This window comes from Schistocerca cancellata, chromosome 6 (genome assembly GCF_023864275.1).
Source record: "Schistocerca cancellata isolate TAMUIC-IGC-003103 chromosome 6, iqSchCanc2.1, whole genome shotgun sequence".
Classification (NCBI taxonomy): Eukaryota; Metazoa; Arthropoda; class Insecta; order Orthoptera; family Acrididae; genus Schistocerca; species Schistocerca cancellata.
Genome location: NC_064631.1, coordinates 289687016 through 289710379, shown reverse-complemented (window position 1 = coordinate 289710379; position 23364 = coordinate 289687016). Strand labels below are relative to the sequence as shown.

The window sequence follows — 23364 nt, the reverse complement described above, 5'->3', positions numbered from 1 at the left end:
GCATAACATTTCTTAATAACTGTACCAAATTTGGATTGATTATCTTAAAAAATTAGAGTTTTATAAAATACTTTTAAAATTACTGCAGTTTCGTGTACGTCCCCCCTTAAGGAAGAATCCCAAACATTTACTCTGGGGAGAACTTAAAGGAACTGTGGCTCAGGTTAAAAAGAATAGGTGTCCAAGCACTGGCTAGGCATATATGTAGCAAAACAGTTCTTGATGGGTTCTCTCATTGTATAAAGTCTCTAAAGAAGCAACTACTATAGCTTAGCAGGTGTAAAACGAAGCATAGGACGAGAGAGAGAGAGAGAGAGAGAGAGAGAGAGAGAGAGAGAGAGAGAGAGAGAGAGTGAGTGAGTGAGTTTGGCTTTCAAAAGGGCAGTGAGTGTAGCCTTTAGTGGCTTATGTAGCAGAATCTTTGAAAGACCTGTAATAAAACCAAAAGAAAATTCTGGACAAATGTTAAACCTGTTAGTGCCACCAAAGTTAGTGTCCAGTCCCTAACGGGTGACACCGAACCAAAATTGAGAGTAGCAAAGTAAAATCAGAAATGCTGAACTCTGTTGTCAAATATTTCTTTACCAAGGGAAATCCAAGAATACTGCCCCAGTTTAATTGTTGAACCATTCCAAAGCAGAGTAATATTGATATTATGTCAGTTGCTGTTAAAAGCAGCTGAAATTGCTAAAACTAAATAAGGTACCATGGCCTGCTAAAGATTACGTCAGATTGTAGAAAAAAAATTGCAGTTGAGTTGGTCCCTCTCTTAACCATAATATACTGTCTTAACCGTAATATACTTTAGATCCCTTGGGGAGAGGGGGGGGGGGGGGGGGTAAGCGAGCTTCGTGGTTGGATGAAAGTGAAGGTTACACCAGTTGTCAAGGATGGTAGTAGAAATGACCTGCAAAACTGCTATCCAATATCATTAACATCCCTAAGTTGTAGAACCTTAGAACATATTCTGAACTCAAATGTAATCTTGAACAGAATGACCTCCTCTACGCCGACAATCATGAATTCCAAAAACATTGATGTTGTGAAATCCAACTTACAATTTTCTCCCATGATATTCTGAAAGCCATGGATCAAGGAAGTCAAGTGAATGGAAGCATTTAACTTGGAATTACACTATCACTTATTAACAAAAGTATAATCATATGGGTATCAGTTGAAATTCGTGACCTGGATTGAGGATTTTTTGGTAGGGAGGACATTGCGTGATATCTTTGATTGTTATAGACATATGCAGAAGTAATCTCAGGTATGCCCCAGGAAAGAGTGCTGCACATTTAGTTTACTGATTTGGCAGACTATATTAATAGTAACCTCAGATTTTTTGCAGTGATGTGGTTATATATAACTGAAGCTCTATCTGAAAAAAGCTGCTCAAATATTCAATCAGATCTAGATAAGTATACAAAGTGGTGTAAAGATTGGCAGCATGCTTTAAATGTTCAGTAATGTAAAATTATGCACTTCTGTGTCACTATTGGAATTGGTTAATTCATGCAAATATCAGGGTGTAACAATTTGTGGGGATATGAAATTGAATGATCACCAAAGTTTAGTTGTAGGTAAAACAGCTGGCAGATGTTTTCGTAGGAAGGATGTTGGGAAAATGTAGACAGTTGACAAATGAGATTGCGTAAGCCTTTGACTGCTATAGTCAAGTTAACTCGCGATCTGCCACCTGCCGCATCCCAGGTGCTGAGGATTTTTAAATCCGGCTCCTGGGTTTTCCTTAAGTGCTGTTAATCTGTTTACACATCTGGTTCTGCCAACCCTCTCACTGCTGTGGACATATTACTTCCATATCTCTGTGAATAACTTTCAAGTATTTATCATGCAACATATGTGCCTCTTTGTATGCTGTCATTTGCTAACAAACCTGATTGCAATATCTTGAACCATTTATGAAGTATGATGATTGTTATGACCACATGATTCCCGATGCGTAGGTGCGGAACTTGGCATGTCCTGTGTGACCATCCACTGGATATAAAGATCAATATTTTCGAAATAAAATTTCGGTACCTTATCTACATTTCATACACAGCAATGCGTAGCTAAAATCAACTGTACGCAAAATCTACGCAATGTGTTTTTATCTGTACAAACTCTTTAATGTTCTGTGCAATGTTTTGCTTAATTTGATGAGCCACAGTAACTATGTTGAATAATGAAAAGCAATTTAGTCCTTGAGTGAATATATCAGGCTGGAGATGTGCAAAAATAATTTTTTTTTCACCAAATAGTTCTTTTTTTAAATCAGATGGTAAATATTTCATAGTGGCCAGAATGTCATCCCTCAGCGTAGGTAGCAGTATTAGACAAGCGAAATAGTGATGACAAAGCCACACTCACCACAGAATGCAGAGAGCACATCTGTAGCAGTCAAAAGGATTAATGAAACACTTGTCCTGGAATAATGTTCAGTTGTGTGGGATTCATACCAAATAGGACTAACAGGGCATACTGAACATATACGAGGAAGGGCAACATAAATGATCCAAAGTTTGACTTGCAAATGTGTCTCTCGGAAATGTTCAAAAATGCTGAAAGCTGCCAGTAACTAACCTCTGAAAGCCTACATACATAGTCCCAAGAACAAGTGTTGAGTAAGCACTCTGGGAACACACTATGACCCTGTACATACAACTCTATAGGGACATCTAAAGACAAGTTTAGGTTGATTACAGAGTGCACTGAGGCATTTAAGCAGTTATTTCTCTCACATCCTGTATATGAATGGAATAGGTTGAAACCCTAATGTGTAGTGCATTATGTAGTACCTTCTCCTATGTGCTTCACAGTTGTTTTCAAGGTGTGGATGTAGATGTAACTGCTGCTCTACAGACTGCAACATAGCCATATTTAGGTGGTGATAAATTTTTATTCATTGTTGTTAGCAGCAATGCTGTGTTAAGTTTGAGGCTTTCTGATGCTGTTGCCTATAGGAAGTTTGAAATACCAGTAATCCATTAGCAAAATACATATATAGACCTGCAGAGCATTGACACTACATGCAGGGACTGGTATTTGATTCTCAACAAAGTCAATGCAACATTTTGCAAATAAATAGACAGAAAGGTCCATTAGTGTTTGATTACTGTGTTGGCAATAAATCAGTGTAAACAATTGTAAGATACCTAAGAGTAACTGTCGACACAAACTAGACTGGAATGGCTCCTTATCACTAGTTTTATGAAAAGCAGATACCAGCCTGAGATTGGTGGGAAGAAGGAAATGTAATTCATCCTTCAGAAGTGGCATACAAAACACGTATTTGAGTGATTGTTGAGCATTACTTATTGGTAATGGATTCTTAGCAGGTAGAATTAATAGAAGAGAGAAAGAAGATCCAAAAAGGAGCAGCACATTTCATGTGGTGACAGGATTATTGCAATGCTAATCAAATTGCATTGGTTGACACAACAAGGTAGGCATTATGCATCAAGGAAAAGTTTACATTTAAAATTCAGAGGAGTGATGCAACACATTGCTTCCTCTGACATATATCTTGTGAAATGACCTCTACAGGAAAAACAAGAAATTAGAGGTCTTACAGAGTTTTACCTGTAGTTGTTATTCTCGCACACCTTTCACAAATGGAACAAGATAGGGGAAATCATAGTGATACCAAAAGCACTCTCCACTGCATATCATGAGGTGGCCTGCAGAATATAGATGTAGATGTTCTCTGATGTCAAGCCAACAATTTGGGTGAAACTGTATGGTCTGTTAACAACCATGTAGCTGTAATCAAATGATGCTTGCCTGTGCATATTTCACTTGCCTGTCCACTGTTGCCATCCATGAACATAATAGCTGAAGTGTCACAGGCTAACACACCCACTTCCTGAGGACCGATCTTTATTCCCATTTCAATCACCTGGTACTGATAGTCCACCTCCTAATGTCAATCTCTCTGTGGGCACATACGGGCACTTACTTTCACATTAGCCCGTCGTTTAGTTGCCCTTCATTTACTGGCTTAATACTGAACTTTCAGGCCACATACAAGAGAGTGCTGCTTGGTCTGGGTATGAGTTGATACTCAGCAATCTTAATCACTTGATTGCTGATACACTGTTTTACGTATTGTTAGAGTTTAGCTTTCGGATGATGTCCTCCTTCAGAGAACACACACACACACACACACACCAGGGTGTGCAGTTGTATGGATTATATTGTACCAGCATTGTAGTCCAACTGGGGGCTACAATCGAATGCCCTGCTGGTGCGGTATGATAAGCTGGCACATTGTAGCCATACGAGTGTGTGTGTGTGTGTGTGTGTGTGTGTGTGTGTGTGTGTGCGCACGCTTGCGTGAGTGCGCGTTTTCTGTACTCAATAGCTCTGAAGGAGGACATCATTTGAAAGCTTAGCAACTTTCAAAACCTTCTTCTTTCTAAGTACACATCTACAACTCTACACATCAACTATATATATATACATATGGGAAAGAGGGAAGGAGAGGGAAAGACGAAAGGATGTGGGTTTTAAGGGAGAGGGTAAGGAGTCATTCCAGTCCCGGGAGTGGAAAGACTTACCTTAGGGGGAAAAAAGGACGGGTATACACTCGCACGCACACACACACATATCCATCCACACATATCTTTAAATATGTCTGCTTGTCTCTGTATATGTATGGATGGATATGTGTGTGTGTGTGCGAGTGTATACCCGTCCTTTTTTCCTCCTAAGGTAAGTCTTTCCACTCCCGGGACTGGAATGACTCCTTACCCTCTCCCTTAAAACCCACATCCTTTCGTCTTTCCCTCTCCTTCCCTCTTTCCTGATGAGGCAACAGTTTGTTGCGAAAGCTTGAATTTTGTGTGTGTGTTTGTGTTCGTTTTTTGTGTTCGTTTGTGTGTCTGTCGACCTGCCAGCACTTTCATTTGGTAAGTCACATCATCTTTGTTTTTAGGTATATTTTTCCTACGTGGAATGTTTCCTTCTATTATATATATATATATATATATATATATATATATATATATATATATATATATGGTTATGGAAAAAATATATCTAAAAACAAAGATGATGAGACTTGCCAAACAAAAGCGCTGGCAGGTCGATAGACACACAAACATACACACAAAATTCAAGCTTTCGCAACAAACGGTTGCTTCATCAGGAAAGAGGGAAGGTGAGGGAAAGACGAAAGGATGTGGGTTTTAAGGGAGAGGGTAAGGAGTCATTCCAATCCCAGGAGCGGAAAGACTTACCTTAGGGGGAAAAAGGACAGGTATACACTCGCGCGCGCGCGCGCGCACACACACACACACACACACACACACACACACACACACACACACACATATATCCATCCGCACATACACAGACACAAGCAGACATTTGTAAAGGCAAAGAGTTTGGGCAGAGATGTCAGTCGAGGCGGAAGTAAAGAGGCAAAGATGTTGTTGAAAGACAGGTGAGGTATGAGTGGCGGCAACTTGAAATTAGCGGAGGTTGAGGACTAGTGGATAACGAGAAGAGAGGATATACTGAAGGGCAAGTTCCCATCTCCGGAGTTCTGACAGGTTGGTGTTAGTGGGAAGTATCCGGATAACCCGGACGGTGTAACACTGTGCCAAGATGTGCTGGCCGTGCACCAAGGCATGTTTAGCCACAGGGTGATCCTCATTACCATTCATGCGAATGGACAGTTTGTTGCTGGTCATTCCCACATAGAAAGCTTCACAGTGTAGGCAGGTCAGTTGGTAAATCACGTGGGTGCTTTCACACGTGGCTCTGCCTTTGATTGTGTACACCTTCCGGGTTACAGGACTGGAGTAGGTGGTGATGGGAGGGTGCATGGGACAGGTTTTACACGGGGGGCGGTTACAAGGGTAGGAGCCAGAGGATAGGGAAGGTGGTTTGGGGATTTCATAGGGATGAACTAAGAGGTTACAAAGGTTAGTTGGACGGCGGAAAGACACTCTTGGTGGAATTCATGAAGGATGGATCTCATTTCAGGGCAGGATTTAAGGAAGTCGTATCCCTGCTGGAGAGCCACATTCAGAGTCTGGTCCAGTCCCGGAAAGTATCCTGTCACAAGTGGGGCACTTTCGGGGTTCTTCTGTGGGAGGTTCTAGGTTTGAAGGGATGAGGAAGTGGCTCTGGTTATTTGCTTCTGTACCAGGTCGGGAGGGTAGTTGCGGGATGCGAAAGCTGTTTTCAGGTTGTTGGTGTAATGTTTCAGGGATTCTGGACTGGAGCAGATTCGTTTGCCACGAAGACCTAGGCTGTAGGGAAGGGACCGTTTGATGTGGAATGGGTGGCAGCTGTCATAATGGAGATACTGTTGCTTGTTGGTGGGTTTGATGTGGACAGTCGTGTGAAGCTGGCCGTTGGACAGATGGAGGTCAACGTCAAGGAAAGTGGCATGGGATTTAGAGTAGGACCAGGTGAATCTGATGGAACCAAAGGAGTTGTGGTTTGAGAGGAAATTCTGGAGTTCTTCTTCACTGTGAGTCCAGATCATGAAGATGTCATCAATAAACCTGTACCAAACTTTGGGTTTGCAGGCCTGGGTAACCAAGAAGGCTTCCTCTAAGCGACCCATGAATAGGTTGGCATACGAGGGGGCCATCCTGGTACCATGGCTGTTCCCTTTAATTGTTGGTAGGTCTGGCCTTCAAAAGTGAAGAAGTTGTTGGTCAGGATGAAGCTGGCTAAGGTAATGAGGAAAGAGGTTTTAGGTAGGGTGGCAGGTGATTGGCGTGAAAGGAAGTGCTCCATCGCAGTGAGGCCCTGGGCTCTGCCTTTGATCGTGTTCACGTGTGAAAGCACCCACGTGATTTGCCAACTGACCTGCCTACACTGTGAAACTTTCTATGTGGGAATGACCAGCAACAAACTGTCCATTCGCATGAATGGACACAGGCAGACAGTGTTTGTTGGTAATGAGGATCACCCTGTGACTAAACATGCCTTGGTGCATGGCCAGCACATCTTGGCACAGTGTTACACCGTCCGGGTTATCTGGATACTTCCCACTAACACCAACCTGTCAGAACTCCGGAGATGGGAACTTGCACTTCAGTATATCCTCTCTTCTCGTTATCCGCCAGGCCTCAACCTCCGCTAATTTCAAGTTGCCGCCACTCATACCTCGCCTGTCTTTCAACAACATCTTTGCCTCTTTACTTCCGCCTCGACTGACATCTCTGCCCAAACTCTTTGCCTTTACGAATGTCTGCTTGTGTCTGTGTATGTGCGGATGGATATGTGTGTGTGTGCGAGTGTATACCTGTCCTTTTTTCCCCCTAAGGTAAGTCTTTCTGCTCCCGGGATTGGAATGACTCCTTACCCTCTCCCTTAAAACCCACATCCTTTCGTCTTTCCCTCTCCTTCCCTCTTTCCTGATGAAGCAACCGTTTGTTGCGAAAGCTTGAATTTTGTGTGTATGTTTGTGTTTGTTTGTGTGTCTATCGACCTGCCAGCGCTTTTTGTTTGGTAAGTCTCATCATCTTTGTTTTTAGATATATTTTTCCCACGTGGAATGTTTCCCTCCATTATATTCATATCATTAATTTGAACCCAACAATTACGTTTGTTTGTGTCACTGTTGCATTTCGAAATATTTTCTGTCATTTTATTTTCTCTTTCTGTTTTTGCCAGTAGTTTCACTTTGTATTCACCTTCTCCTTTTTACCGTTATCTGCTATACAATTTTATACCGCCGATATATACTCAATAATACGTAATACGTAATAATACATAACCCACTTCCAAACCATAACCAAAAAATTTTTTTCGGCTTTCAACACTACCGCTGCTATAAAATCCACCGTTTCTAGTTCACAAACAGTTCCTTTCATCTATTAAACAACCATTTTGGCTAGTTCTAATAACTTTTGCTTTGTTTCCATTTCCGTTTTTCTCAAATCACCGATCATTTTTAGCCGCTTCCCACAGGTTTTAACGTCATTATTTCTTCGTTAGGCAATTGTTAGCCTCATTTTCATAATCTGCCACCACAAAACCACTCCTTTTAATACATTTACACGTAGTTTTTTCGAAATTTTCCCGAATTTCTCCATCCTTTAACGTGTTTTGGCGGCAACACAACCACCTAACCTTTATGTACATCGTTGTCTACCTACACAAGTTCACCACAGGATCAACATAGCCCAGCTCTAACCAACACTTTTTCGCCTTTTTTCACACCAGATCTCCAGTTGCTTTCTAGTTCACCTTTATCTCTCTCCATATGTTTTTATTTTCATTTTAATTTCAGCCTCATGTTACACTTTCCACCTTCTAATACCATGTCACCCTCACAACACCTCCACAACGACCCCATTAAGTTTTATTTACATTCCCTCCGCAAACATGCCTTCGCCCTAGCCAGATTACACTCCCATATTTTATTTTCTCAGGCTTGTCTGACATTTGGCATTATCCCCAAAGGCCTCACACTTACAGTTCCCATCTCTGGCTGCAACCCTTCTTTCCATCAGTCCCTATACCAGTTCCAAACTGAACAATCCATTGCCCTCACCCACCTAATCCTTCACCTACACATCAACTCAGCCAATGAACACATCCTTAATAAAAGTCTTCAATCTTTCCTCTCCCACATCCACACCGGCTGTTCAGAGCATCCTCCTACAGGCCAACCGCAAATTAGAACAGCATGCCACCCTCTACCTTAAAAAACTATCCAATCTCCTGGTTTCCCACCTCTGGAAAGGCAACTCACTCACCCTTCACAACCTTTCCAGCAAACCTCACCCTCCTCTCATTGCACACAAACCCAGTCTCTCCCATCTACTCAGTCTCCCACTTCCAGCTCCACTCCCTCCAAAACCTCTAAATTCCAATCAACACAATCTGGAACCACAACACCCTAATTCAGTAGTTAACCTTTCCTCCAAACCTCTCTCCCAATCCGAAACCGCTGTCCTATCCAAAGGCCTCACCTCCAGCCCCACTCCCAGATTCATCCAAACATCCCTCGTCAAAGATTTACTGTCCTACGCTCGTACTCTCTGCTGGAAATATCACTTTGCCACGAAGAAAAATGATCCTAATCCTACTCCTACACCTAATGATCAACTCCCCAAGACACTATCCAAATTGAACCCTGCCTGGAACAGTTCCGTCCTCCGTCACAGCGGGACCCACCTCCTCTTCCTCAAAATCACCCCCTCCAAACCTTCCAGGAATTTCTGACTTCCAGCCTTGCCTCTCAATCCTTCATAAAAAACCTTAATCCTACTCCCAACATCACCACTGCTGAAGCCCAAGCTATCCGTGATCTGAAGACTGACCGTTCCATCGTCATTCTTCCGGCGGACAAGGGTTCCACGATAGTGGTACTTGATTGTCGGGAGTATGTGGCTGAGGGACTGCGTCAGCTTTCAGACAACACCACATACAAAGTTTGCCAAGGTAATCCCCTTCCTGATGTCCAGGCGGAGCTTCAAGGAATCCTAAGAACCTTAGGCCCCCTACAAAACCTTTCACCTGACTCCATCAACCTCCTGACCCCAACAACACCCCGCACCCCTACCTTCTACCTTCTTCCTAAAATTCACAAACCCAATCATCCCGGCCGCCCCATTGTAGCTGGTTACCAAACCCCCACAGAACGTATCTCTGCCTACGTAGATCAACACCTTCAACCCATTACATGCAGTCTCCCATCCTTCATCAAATACACCAACCACTTTCTCGAATGCCTGGAATCCTTACCCAGTCTGTTACCCCAGGAAACCATCTTTGTAACCATTGATGCCACTTCCTTGTACACAAATATTCCGCACGTCCAGGGCCTCACTGAGATGGAGCACTTCCTTTCACGCCGATCACCTGCCACCCTACCTAAAACCTCTTTCCTCATTACCTTAGCCAGCTTCATCCTGACCCACAACTTCTTCACTTTTGAAGGCCAGACCTACCAACAATTAAAGGGAACAGCCATGGTACCAGGATGGCCCCCTCATACGCCAACCTATTCATGGGTCGCTTAGAAGAAGCCTTCTTGTTTACCCAGGCCTGCAAACCCAAAGTTTGGTACAGATTTATTGATGACATCTTCATGATCTGGACTCACAGTGAAGAAGAACTCCAGAATTTCCTCTCAAACCTCAACTCCTTTGGTTCCATCAGATTCACCTGGTCCTACTCTAAATCCCATGCCACTTTCCTTGACGTTGACCTCCATATGTCCAATGGCCAGCTTCACACGTCCGTCCTCATCAAACCCACCAACAAGCAACAGTACCTCCATTATGACAGCTGCCACCCATTCCACATCAAACGGTCCCTTCCCTACAGCCTAGGTCTTCGTGGCAAACGAATCTGCTCCAGTCCAGAATCCCTGAAACATTACACCAACAACCTGAAAACAGCTTTCGCATCCCGCAACTACCCTCCCGACCTGGTACAGAAGCAAATAACCAGAGCCACTTCCTCATCCCTTCAAACCTAGAACCTCCCACAGAAGAACCCCGAAAGTGCCCCACTTGTGACAGGATACTTTCCGGGACTGGACCAGACTCTGAATGTGGCTCTCCAGCAGGGATACGACTTCCTTAAATCCTGCCCTGAAATGAGATCCATCCTTCATGAAATCCTCCCCACTCCACCAAGAGTGTCTTTCCGCCGTCCACCTAACCTTGGTAACCTCTTAGTTCATCCCTATGAAATCCCCAAACCACCTTCCCTACCCTCTGGCTCCTACCCTTGTAACCGCCCCCCGTGTAAAACCTGTCCCATGCACCCTCCCACCACCACCTACTCCAGTCCTGTAAACCGGAAGGTGAACACGATCAAAGGCAGAGCCACGTGTGAAAGCACCCACGTGATTTACTGACTGACTTGCCTACACTGTGAAGCTTTCTATGTGGGAATGACCAGCAACAAACTGTCCATTCGCATGAATGGACACAGGCAGACAGTGTTTGTTGGTAATGAGGATCACCCTGTGGCTAAACATGCCTTGGTGCTGTGAGATCAATAACTCTAATCAGTCAATGTCCATTTCATCTTCATTGTGGGGCTGGCGACAGCTATTGGACTGGACTGTGATAGTTGAATGTTGTAGGCGTACATTTTTTCCACAATCATCACATTCTCAACCCCCCCCCCTTTTTTTAAGCCACACAAATAACATATACCTCTCTTAGTTGGAACTGGTACCACTCTATTAATTATATCGTTCTCTATGTACTTTCTTGAAAACACTAACAAATCTTTTGGTAGATACTTCAATTTAGCTCTTTCCATCAGGTTTTCGCTCATCAACTCCAAAGCTAACTCGTGTAAGAATAGCCTTCTTGTTATGTCTTTTTCAGTAACTGTGTTGAATTGAAAAATCCATAACGAATTTATTCCTGCTAAGTTCAGTAAGCGGAAAAATATAAATGCAGGCCACCTTTGCATCTTTCTTGATGTGGAAATTCGAGAGCATTTAAGGTTGACAGTATCAACCCCACCTTTGGTTGAAGTATAGTTGGTGATTTGTACAGGCTGTATGGTAACTTCATCAATGGCGTGCGTATCATGCATGGTTGAGAGGACTGCTAGAGCTTTCCTTTTTTTGTAATCATATAAATTAGAGTTTTGTCATCTTGACATCTGAACATGTAGTCTCCTAGAACTGCATTTCTGTTTACTTTCATGAATTTGGGGGAAATTTCTTTTTTATTTTTTCTCATTGTATCTAAAACAAAAAAATGAAGCCTTTACTAACGAGGTATTCAGCAAAAGGGTAACTTGAAAAATAATTATGGCTGTTATGTTTCTATTATTTTTTTTAACTTTTTTTTATTTTTCATGGCTGTTATGTTTCTATTGTCCGCCCCTCGTGGTCTCGCGGTAGCATTCTCGCTTCCCGAGCACGGGGTCCCGGGTTCGATTCCCGGCGGGGTCAGGGATTTTTCCTGCCTCGAAATGACTGGGTGGTGTTGTGTCGTCTTCATCATCATCATTCATCCCCATTACGGTCAGAGGAAGGCAACGGCAAACCACCTCCATTAGGACCTTGCCTAGTAAGGCGGTGCGGGTCTCCCGCATCGTTCCCCTACGCTCTGTAAAGAAGCATGGGACTTCATTTCCATTTTCATGTTTCTATTTGTCCCTTCTATACATTCAACCAATGTAGCCACCAAGTCATGCTGTTTGATGGAGAGTATGTTAGGGCCTGGAATTTGTTTTCCGCAGTAATCTTCTAAATTATGTGTATAAAAAATGCGTGTATCACACAATGCATATATTTTTAACCCAAATTTGGCTGGTTTTTAGACTATACTGGATAAATGAACAGCATCCTCTCTCTACATGTGACCAACATCTCATCAACAGTAACAAATTCCCCTAAACTGAATGATCTTTGACTGTTTGTAACAAAAGAAGATAACACTTCTCAGATACGAGCAAGTTTGTCCATTGCTTGACGTAACAATCTCGTGCTGAGGTCATCAAATCTCAGAGCCCATAGAAAAAATATAAATCGATTTAAGCTGAAATTGGCTCGCAAAATCATCAGACCTGTGCCATTAGTACTGAAATATTAGGCAAAATTGGCACAGTTTCCCCCTTTCACTGCAATCACAAACAAAGCACCAAATAATGCTCTATTTCAGCCATTGTCGTTGGCCTATAATCCCTATCGCGTACCTCCAAGTTATTGCTTCCTTCGGCCAGGATTTGACCTGCCAGTTTTGTCCTTTCAATATAAATATTTGTGTATCTTACAATCCATTCTACCATTTTGGGAGTTGTTATACACTGAAAACATTTCAACATAGTTTTCCATTTTCTAGCTTGTTCTATAGGGCCTGGTAATGTGTTGATCCTATACACACACTCTGCTTTGCTTTGCTTCCTCCGTATCCAGTTCATCCAAAATTCGATGTATGTCATCAGACGTAAGGCATCCTCATTCCCTTAAAAAATAATAATTGTTACTTTTCACAGCAGAAAGTTCTGTGCAAAAGCAGGAAGAAAAATAGAACTTGTGAAACGAAAAATTTATGTAAAGCAATGCACAGACATTAGGGTATGGAAGGAGCCTGTAAAAGTGAGAAATTGTAGAGGAATGACAAAAATAAATACTTACATTCTGAAGTAGCCGAGTAGGAAAAAAATCACGTAAACGCTTGCAAGGCGATGAACTGACTGTAGTTCCTGTGTTGTATGTGCTCGTAAGGTGGTCAAATGACTGGCCGACCTTTTGAGACTTGTACTACTGAGAGGCAGAGAGGAGTGATTTCAGTGAACTTCGATCAGGATCAATCACAGCTTTTTACCTTTGTGGAGTTAGTGTGGCGAGAAATTGTGAGGAGGTGGTCACCTCACCACCCGCAAGAGTGTGTGAAGGTTGTCAAGGGTTAAAAATATTACATTATGCGCCAAAGGGAAGAAAACTTAATTTTCTCGAAGAATTAGAGATTTATTTCAGCATTAAGAAGGCCCCAGGTAAGGTTTTGAATGAAGAGAAAGAATTGAGCCAGAATTATTAATTCAGTTTCTTCGATGCCATGTTATAGAGGAAGGGGTCATCGCTAATCTGTGACAGCACGTCTTCCAGCTGGGCTGCCATCTGCCATATAGCTGTGCATGCCTCCAGCGCTGCTGGCAGAACTCCTGTTTCATATGAGGCGATGCCCGTCACCATCAGCTGTTGCATCATCTCGACCAATATTGTACCTTTCATTGTTAAATTCTATGATGAACAACACTGCAGTCCCTGCTGTTTATAGCCTCTAGACCATTTGGGTACTCTGCATTTTATTTATGTTTTTTCACTTGATTAATGACGATATGACCTACATTTTATACGTATATTTTCATTTTATTGAGGATGATGATGATTCAATCTTGGATCATTTTTATTATTACTATGCACTACTACATTAGGCATATGTTAGACATAATTTTTAGTCGTCTTTATTATCTTCCTTTGCAGTACACATACAATACAGTTGTGTCAATCTTTGTAAATACAAGTGCTCCCACGCCTTCCTATCACCCGTGTTAGCTACCCTGGTTGGCCATTAGGAGCCCTTGCATAATCCAGTTTTTTTTTGGACATGTCTTGTCAGAATGGTGGGCGTGCAGCATTTTCATATTATCCTTCAATTCATGCATATTTCATAAAAAATGGCTATGTTTCAAGGAATGGTATTTCCCTTTCATTTTAAGGATGTTGATTACATAGCTTCATTACAAAATTACTAAGAACTGTATGGTTTATATCTTTACAGCTATGGATCACCTAACAGTTGTTGGAACTGTTGCATATACTGTTCTGACAATAACTGTTATACTACTGCAAATAATGATCTTTTGATCCAGCTTCTACTCATGCAACTGGACAATTTCGTATATGACCGTCAACCTGCGAAATTACCATGTGTTATTCATATTTGTAGTGCTACGCTGTACTTGATGTTTTCATCAATTGACTCTCACCTATGATCTATCTTTAACATAAGGCATATTGCCAGTTAGCTATATAAGGCAGCTTCCCTCTCTTGTAGTTTTTAACTTCATTACAGTGTTATTTTTATGGTTTTAAAATTAGTTTGGCTTCAGCACAAGCTTCTGGGATTTCATTCACAAATTAATGCCAATTACATATGACTGCTTCCTACAAATGGCTTGTTGCCAGTTCAGGGCATAATACAGATCTCTGCTCTGTAATTTTAACTTCATGTCGTTATTATCTTTATATTTAAAATTCATTTGGATATGGAGAAAGCTTTTTGAGATTTCCGGTCTCCAGTTCTTTCGACAGGTCTACAACTTGGCTTGCTTGCGGTGATGTTTTCAGCTACATATTGTTATTATTTTGGTACTTACAAGCGCATGTTGCATGACTACAGCTAATGATGCTTTCCAATGTTTATTGACTGCCTTTTCATATTTTGAATGATATGTTACATTATAAGTATTAACATAGTTTGTACTACACAGTTAAATGGCTTTGTCAAATGTTCACTTTTACTTGTAGAATTGGTTCCTCATTATTTTTGCTCGGGTGTTAGTGTTTTTCTATTCAACTTGATTGAACATAATTTTCTTAGGTTATGTTTCCTACATGTGTTACAGACCTGAAGATGGTTGCAGATAAGCAACCGAAACTAGTCATTGAACTTTGTGATAGGAAAATTGCGAGCTAGGCATTAAAAGTGTTTACTTTAAAAATATTGTTTATTTAAGAAAGTATGTTAAGACTGTCATCTCCCCCCTGGCCATGTCAGGCTTCACTAAGAAATAAGTCATATAGAGGCAGTGGATAGACAAGCTGGATTTTATGGTTTTGTGTGTGGGTGTGTGTTTTATACTGAATAAAGGGGGAGCAGCATGCACCGTTGAAAACTAATTATGAAAAAGAAATACAGAAAAACTGTGAGTGGGACACAGAGGAGAAAGATTAATGGAGGCCTCTACAACCATACTCATAATCAATGTGAGTAGAAGAAGTTAATAAAGAGACCAGAGATAGCCATGTAAGAATGGAGCACATAGACTGAAATGGCATCATGGATTTTGAAATGATATTAACTAGTAATGTGTGAAAAGTAATAATTTCAGAGGAATGGGGGAGGAAAGTAGTAAACGAACTGGTATGCGAAAAAGCCTTCAGTCTCTGCTCAGTTGAATTTTCTCCAAATGGGGTGGAAGGAGTTGCTGGATCTGACTGGAATTAATGGGACTGACTGGTTCTTAATGTTATGTTGGTTCAAGAGAAGGTTTTGCACATTGTTGTCATCAAATATGCCTTACCCAGCTGTTGTGTGGTATGTGATTCAGAGTATTGTAGTGAAGGACAATTTCAAGTCACTTGAAAAATTGTGATAGAAAAAATTGCTTAGATTGACATTACTGTTTGTTCCTTTCTCTTGCAACACCTTCTGTTTTATCTCTGTTAATAAGACTCCTATTAGTAAAAGAATGTTACATATAAACTACAAAATCCTTGCCTTAATGGAAAATGTGTCTTTTTTTCCAGAACTATGAGGTGCCATTATTTTGTCCAATTAAAGAGACAACTGCTGTAAGGCTGTTTCAAGTTGGAATGTTTGTACAATCAGTCTGCCAGTTACCATTACCAGTGGTGCTCAGGATTCATTGAATGTGATGTGTGTATGTATTCATACAGCCATTATAATTCGGTTGTTTTAAGCGTATTGAGGGATTTTACTGTGCCCTTGATTGTTGTGATATTTGGTTCCTCAATGAGGAACGGATTGTGTGGCCATAATTTGATAGCCTGTGTGTTTTTACATATTTTCATGTTTTGCATTGTTGGATGTGTTATGTTGCAAGATACTTGCATAGTATTTTTACAAATCTTTGAGCAAGACTGTTTTTTCGAGTACTCTATCATTCTGTTGAGTAAACATAATTGCGTGTTGCAATCACATAATGTTTAAAGTGATTGTTTGTCAATTGTATATAGTTTTTGTACGTTCATATTTTTTCTATATGATGTATTTCTAATAAAAAAAAGAAACACAAATTTTCTTTGTATTTTTTTCTCTGGCTCTCTCATACTAGTGTCCATTACCTGACAAAGAGAAGTAAAGCACCCAGAAGATGTGGTTAGATGTCATGAACTCTGTACAAGTTTAAGTTCACACTATTGGTATGTAAGTAAATCATCAGAGTTGCAGTTTTCTGTAGCAAGTAGAACAGCCACCAGAGAGCATTAGTATTCATCTTGTTACCAGGTCAGGTAGGATATACAGGGAGTCACTAGAGGAATGGTGTACATTCAGTGATACGACAGGAGCACTCATTTGAAGTAAACTACTTCATATGGACATAATGCTATATTCCGAATGATTTCCAAGATGCAAAACCCGTAGTGCCACATTTGTAAGTTTTTCTTGAAACTACATTAATTTTCCTACAAAAAATATACTATTCATTTTTTCTCTAGGACTAGTAGCTTGCATGAGCTTACCCCTAACGTAAGTCTTTCCGCTCCCGGGACTGGAATGACTCCTTACCCTCTCCCTTAAAACCCACATCCTTTCGTCTTTCCCTCTCCTTCCCTCTTTCCTGATGAGGCAACAGTTTGTTGCGAAAGCTTGAATTTTGTGTGTATGTTTGTGTTCGTTTGTGTGTCTGCCGACCTGCCAGCACTTTCATCTCGTAAGTCACATCATCTTTGTTTTTAGATATATTTTTCCTACGTGGAATGTTTCCCTCTATTATAACCATATATGTATATATATATACACACAACAAACACAAACACAAACATACACACAAAATTCAAGCTTTCGCAACAAACGGTTGCTTCATCAGGAAAGAGGGAAAGACAAAAGGATGTGGGTTTTAAGGGAGAGGGTAAGGAGTCATTCCAATCCCTAGCGGGAAAAAAGGACAGGTATACACTCGCGCCCACACACACACACACACACACACACACACACACACACACACAAGCAGACAATTGTAAAGGAAAAGAGTTTGGGCAGAGATGTCAGTCGAGGCGGAAGTAAAGAGGCAAAGATGTTGTTGAAAGACAGGTGAGGTATGAGCGGCGGCAACTTGAAATTAGCGGAGCTTGAGGCCTGGCGGATAACGAGAAGAGAGGATATACTAAAGGGCAAGTTCCCATCTCCGGAGTTCTGACAGGTTGGTGTTAGTGGGAAGTATCCAAATAACCCGGACGGTGTAACACTGTGCCAAGATGTGCTGGCCATGCACCAAGGCATGTTTAGCCACAGGGTGATCCTCATTACCAACAAACACTGTCTGCCTGTGTCCATTCATGCGAATGGACAGTTTGTTGCTGGTCATTCCCACATAGAAACCTTCACAGTGTAGGCAAGTCAGTCGGTAAATCACGTGGGTGCTTTCACACGTGGCTCTGCCTTTGATCGTGTTCACCTTCCAGGTTACAGGACTGGAGTAGGTGGTGGTGGGAGGGTGCATGGGACAGGTTTTACACGGGGGGCGGTTACAAGGGTAGGAGCCAGAGGGTAGGGAAGGTGGTTTGGGGATTTCATAGGGATGAACTAAGAGGTTACCAAGGTTAGGTGGACGGCGGAAAGACACTCTTGGTGGAGTGGGGAGGATTTCATGAAGGATGGATCTCATTTCAGGGCAGGATTTGAGGAAGTCGTATCCCTGCTGGAGAGCCACATTCAGAGTCTGATCCAGTCCCAGAAAGTATCCTGTAACAAGTGGGGCACTTTTGGGGTTCCTCTGTGGGAGGTTCTGGGTTTGAAGGGATGAGGAAGTGGCTCTGGTTATTTGCTTCTGTACCAGGTCGGGAGGGTAGTTGCGGGATGCGTAAGCTGTTTTCAGGTTGTTGGTGTAATGGTTCAGGGATTCCGGACTGGAGCAGATTCGTTTGCCACGAAGACCTAGGCTGTAGGGAAGGGACCGTTTGATGTGGAATGGGTGGCAGCTGTCATAATGGAGGTACTGTTGCTTGTTGGTGGGTTTGATGTGGACGGACATGTGAAGCTGGCCATTGGACAGATGGAGGTCAACGTCAAGGAAAGTGGCATGGGATTTAGAGTAGGACCAGGTGAATCTGATGGAACCAAAGGAGTTGATGTTGGAGAGGAAATTCTGGAGTTCATCTTCACTGTGAGTTCAGATCATGAAGATGTCATCAATAAATCTGTACCAAACTTTGGGTTTGCAGGTCTGGGTAACCAAGAAGGCTTCCTCTAAACGACCCGTGAATAGGTTGGCGTATGAGGGGGCCATCCTGGTACCCATGGCTGCTCCCTTTAATTGTTGGTATGTATGGCCTTCAAAAGTGAAGAAGTTGTGGGTCAGGATGAAGCTAAGGTAATGAGGAAAGAGATTTTAGGTAGGGTGGCAGGTGTTCAGCGTGAAAGGAAGTGTTCCATCGCAGCGAGGTGCTGGACGTGCGTAATATTTGTGTATAAGGAAGTGGCATCAATGGTTACAAGGATGGTTTCCAGGGGTAACAGACTGGGTAAGGATTCTAGGCGTTCGAGAAAGTGGTTGGTGTCTTTGATGAAGGATGGGAGACTGCATCTAATGGGTTGAAGGTGTTGATCTATGTAGGCAGAGATACGTTCTGTTGGGGCTTGGTAACCAGCTACAATGGGGTGGCCGGGATGATTGGGTTTGTGAATTTTAGGAAGAAGGTAGGGGTGCGAGGTGTCGGTGGGGTCAGGAGGTTGATGGAGTCAGGTGAAAGGTTTTGTAGGGGGCCTAAGGTTCTGAGGATTCCTTGAAGCTCCGCCTGGACATCAGGAATGGAATTACCTTGGCAAACTTTGTATGTGGTGTTGTCTGAAAGCTGACGCAGTCCCTCTGCCACATACTCCCGGCGATCAAGTACCACTGTCGTGGAACCCTTGTCCAACGGAAGAATGACGATGGAACGGTCAGCCTTCAGATCACGGATAGCTTGGGCTTCAGCAGTGGTGATGTTGGGAGTAGGAGTAAGGTTTTTTATGAAGGATTGAGAGGCAAGGCTGGAAGTCAGAAATTCCTGGAAGGTTTGGAGGGGGTGATTTTGAGGAAGAGGAGGTGGGTCCCGCTGTGACGGAGGACGGAACTGCTCCAGGCAGGGTTCAATTTGGTTAGTGTCTTGGGGAGTTGATCATTAGGAGTAGGAGTAGGATTAGGATCATTTTTCTTCGTGGCAAAGTGATATTTCCAGCAGATAGTACGAGTGTAGGACAGTAAATCTTTGACGAGGGATGTTTGGATGAATCTGGGAGTGGGGCTGAAGGTGAGGCCTTTGGATAGGACAGAGGTTTTGGATTGGGAGAGAGGTTTGGAGGAAAGGTTAACTACTGAATTAGGGTGTTGTGGTTCCATCAGATTCAGGCTGAGTTGGCATCCCTTCGCTCCCAGCTTCAGGCAGTGTTGGCTTCGGTCACACAGCTTGAGGCTGTTGCCAATGGGCATCACTGTGGGGGTCCGGATGGGGGTTTGTCGGGGACGGCCAGCTCGTCCCACGCATCCCCCGATCGGACTAAGACTGTGGTTGCCCGGGAGACTGCCCGCATTGAGGCTGATCCCTCACCTGTGGTAGAGTGGGAGGTCGTCTCAAGGTGTGGCAGGGGGCGAAAGACATTCCGGAGGGCTGAACGGAAGGCCTCTCCAGTTTGTCTGACGAACCGGTTTCAGGCTCTGTCTCAGGCTGATACTGATCTTCAGCCTGACATGGCTGCTTGTCCTGTTCCAGAGGTTGCCCCTCAGTCTGCAAGATCCGGGCAGTCGCAGAGGGTGGGCTTACTGGTAGTTGGGAGCTCCAACGTCAGGCGCGTAATGGGGCCCCTTAGGGATATGGCAGCAAGTGAGGGGAAGAAAACCAAAGTGCACTCCGTGTGCATACCGGGGGGAGTCATTCCAGATGTGGAAAGGGTCCTTCCGGATGCCATGAAGGGTACAGGGTGCACCCATCTGCAGGTGGTCGCTCATGTCGGCACCAATGATGTGTGTCGCTATGGATCGGAGGAAATCCTCTCTGGCTTCCGGCGGCTATCTGATTTGGTGAAGACTGCCAGTCTCGCTAGCGGGATGAAAGCAGAGCTCACCATCTGCAGCATCGTCGACAGGACTGACTGCGGACCTTTGGTACAGAGCCGAGTGGAGGGTCTGAATCAGAGGTTGAGACGGTTCTGCGACCATGTGGGCTGCAGATTCCTCGACTTGCGCCATAGGGTGGTGGGGTTTCAGGTTCCGCTGGATAGGTCAGGAGTCCACTACACGCAACAAGCGGCTACACGGGTAGCAGGGGTTGTGTGGCGTGGGCTGGGCGGTTTTTTAGGTTAGATGGCCTCGGGCAAGTGCAGAAAGGGCAACAGCCTCAACGGGTGCGGGGCAAAGTCAGGACATGCGGGGACCAAGCAGCAATCGGTATTGTAATTGTAAACTGTCGAAGCTGCGTTGGTAAAGTACCGGAACTTCAAGCGCTGATAGAAAGCACCGAAGCTGAAATCGTTATAGGTACAGAAAGCTGGCTGAAGCCAGAGATAAATTCTGCCGAAATTTTTACAAAGGCACAGACGGTGTTTAGAAAGGATAGATTGCATGCAACCGGTGGTGGAGTGTTCGTCGCTGTTAGTAGTAGTTTATCCTGTAGTGAAGTAGAAGTGGATAGTTCCTGTGAATTATTATGGGTGGAGGTTACACTCAACAACCGAGCTAGGTTAATAATTGGCTCCTTTTACCGACCCCCCGACTCAGCAGCATTAGTAGCAGAACAACTGAGAGAAAATTTGGAATACATTTCACATAAATTTTCTCAGCATGTTATGGTCTTAGGTGGAGATTTCAATTTACCAGATATAGACTGGGACACTCAGATGTTTAGGACGGGTGGTAGGGACAGAGCATCGAGTGACATTATACTGAGTGCACTATCCGAAAATTACCTCGAGCAATTAAACAGAGAACCGACTCGTGGAGATAACATCTTGGACCTACTGATAACAAACAGACCCGAACTTTTCGACTCTGTAAGTGCAGAACAGGGAATCAGTGATCATAAGGCCGTTGCAGCATCCCTGAATATGGAAGTTAATAGGAATATAAAAAAAGGGAGGAAGGTTTATCTGTTTAGCAAGAGTAATAGCAGGCAGATTTCAGACTACCTAACAGATCAAAACGAAAATTTCTGTTCCGAAACTGACAATGTTGAGTGTTTATGGAAAAAGTTCAAGGCAATCGTAAAATGCGTTTTAGACAGGTACGTGCCGAGGAAAACTGTGAGGGACGGGAAAAACCCACCGTGGTACAACAACAAAGTTAGGAAACTACTGCGAAAGCAAAGAGAGCTTCACTCCAAGTTTAAACGCAGCCAAAACCTCTCAGACAAACAGAAGCTAAACGATGTCAAAGTTAGCGTAAGGAGGGCTATGCGTGAAGCGTTCAGTGAATTCGAAAGTAAAATACTAGGTACCGACTTGACAGAAAATCCTAGGAAGTTCTGGTCTTACGTTAAATCAGTAAGTGGCTCGAAACATCATGTCCAGACACTCCGGGATGATGATGGCATTGAAACAGAGGATGACAAGCGTAAAGCTGAAATACTAAACACCTTTTTCCAAAGCTGTTCCACAGAGGAAGACCGCACTGCAGTTCCTTCTCTAAATCCTCGCACCAACGAAAAAATGGCTGACATTGAAATAAGTGTCCAAGGAATAGAAAAGCAACTGGAATCACTCAACAGAGGAAAGTCCACTGGACCTGACGGGATACCAATTCGATTCTACACAGAGTACGCGAAAGAACTTGCCCCCCTTCTAACAGCCGTGTACCGCAAGTCTCTAGAGGAACAGAAGGTTCCAAATGATTGGAAAAGAGCACAGGTAGTCCCTGTCTTCAAGAAGGGTCGTCGAGCAGATGCGCAAAACTATAGACCTATCTCTCTGACGTCGATCTGTTGTAGAATTTTAGAACATGTCTTTTGCTCGAGTATCATGTCGTTTTTGGAAACTCAGAATCTACTATGTAGGAATCAACATGGATTCCGGAAACAGCGATCGTGTGAAACCCAACTCGCTTTATTTGTTCATGAGACCCAGAAAATATTAGATACAGGCTCCCAGGTAGATGCCATTTTCCTTGACTTCCGGAAGGCGTTCGATACAGTTCCGCACTGTCGCCTGATAAACAAAGTAAGAGCCTACGGAATATCAGACCAGCTGTGTGGCTGGATTGAAGAGTTTTTAGCAAACAGAACACAGCATGTTGTTCTCAATGGAGAGACATCTACAGACCTTAAAGTAACCTCTGGCGTGCCACAGGGGAGTGTTATGGGACCATTGCTTTTCACAATATATATAAATGACCTAGTAGATAGTGTCGGAAGTTCCATGCGGCTTTTCGCGGATGATGCTGTAGTATACAGAGAAGTTGCAGCATTAGAAAATTGTAGCGAAATGCAGGAAGATCTGCAGCGGATAGGCACTTGGTGCAGGGAGTGGCAACTGACCCTTAACATAGACAAATGTAATGTATTGCGAATACATAGAAAGAAGGATCCTTTATTGTATGATTATATGATAGCGGAACAAACACTGGTAGCAGTTACTTCTGTAAAATATCTGGGAGTACGCGTGCGGAACGATTTGAAGTGGAATGATCATATAAAATTAATTGTTGGTAAGGCGGGTACCAGGTTGAGATTCATTGGGAGAGTCCTTAGAAAATGTAGTCCATCAACAAAGGAGGTGGCTTACAAAACACTCGTTCGACCTATACTTGAGTATTGCTCATCAGTGTGGGATCCGTACCAGATCGGGTTGACGGAGGAGATAGAGAAGATCCAAAGAAGAGCGGCGCGTTTCGTCACAGGGTTATTTGGTAACCGTGATAGCGTTACGGAGATGTTTAACAAACTCAAGTGGCAGACTCTGCAAGAGAGGCGCTCTG

General features: G+C 43.1%; 1 protein-coding gene across 2 annotated transcripts in view; it reads left to right on the top strand.

The window, feature by feature from the left end:
• The window catches only part of LOC126191591 (tumor protein p73-like), a 100378-nt gene extending 83918 nt beyond the window's left edge, over positions 1 to 16460 (top strand). For both annotated transcript variants that reach the window (XM_049932537.1, XM_049932536.1), the window contains exon 9: positions 15986 to 16460. The gene's annotated coding sequence lies outside the window, so the exon portion shown is untranslated. The remainder of the gene's footprint in view (positions 1 to 15985) is intronic.
• Positions 16461 to 23364: the final 6904 nt, after the last annotated feature.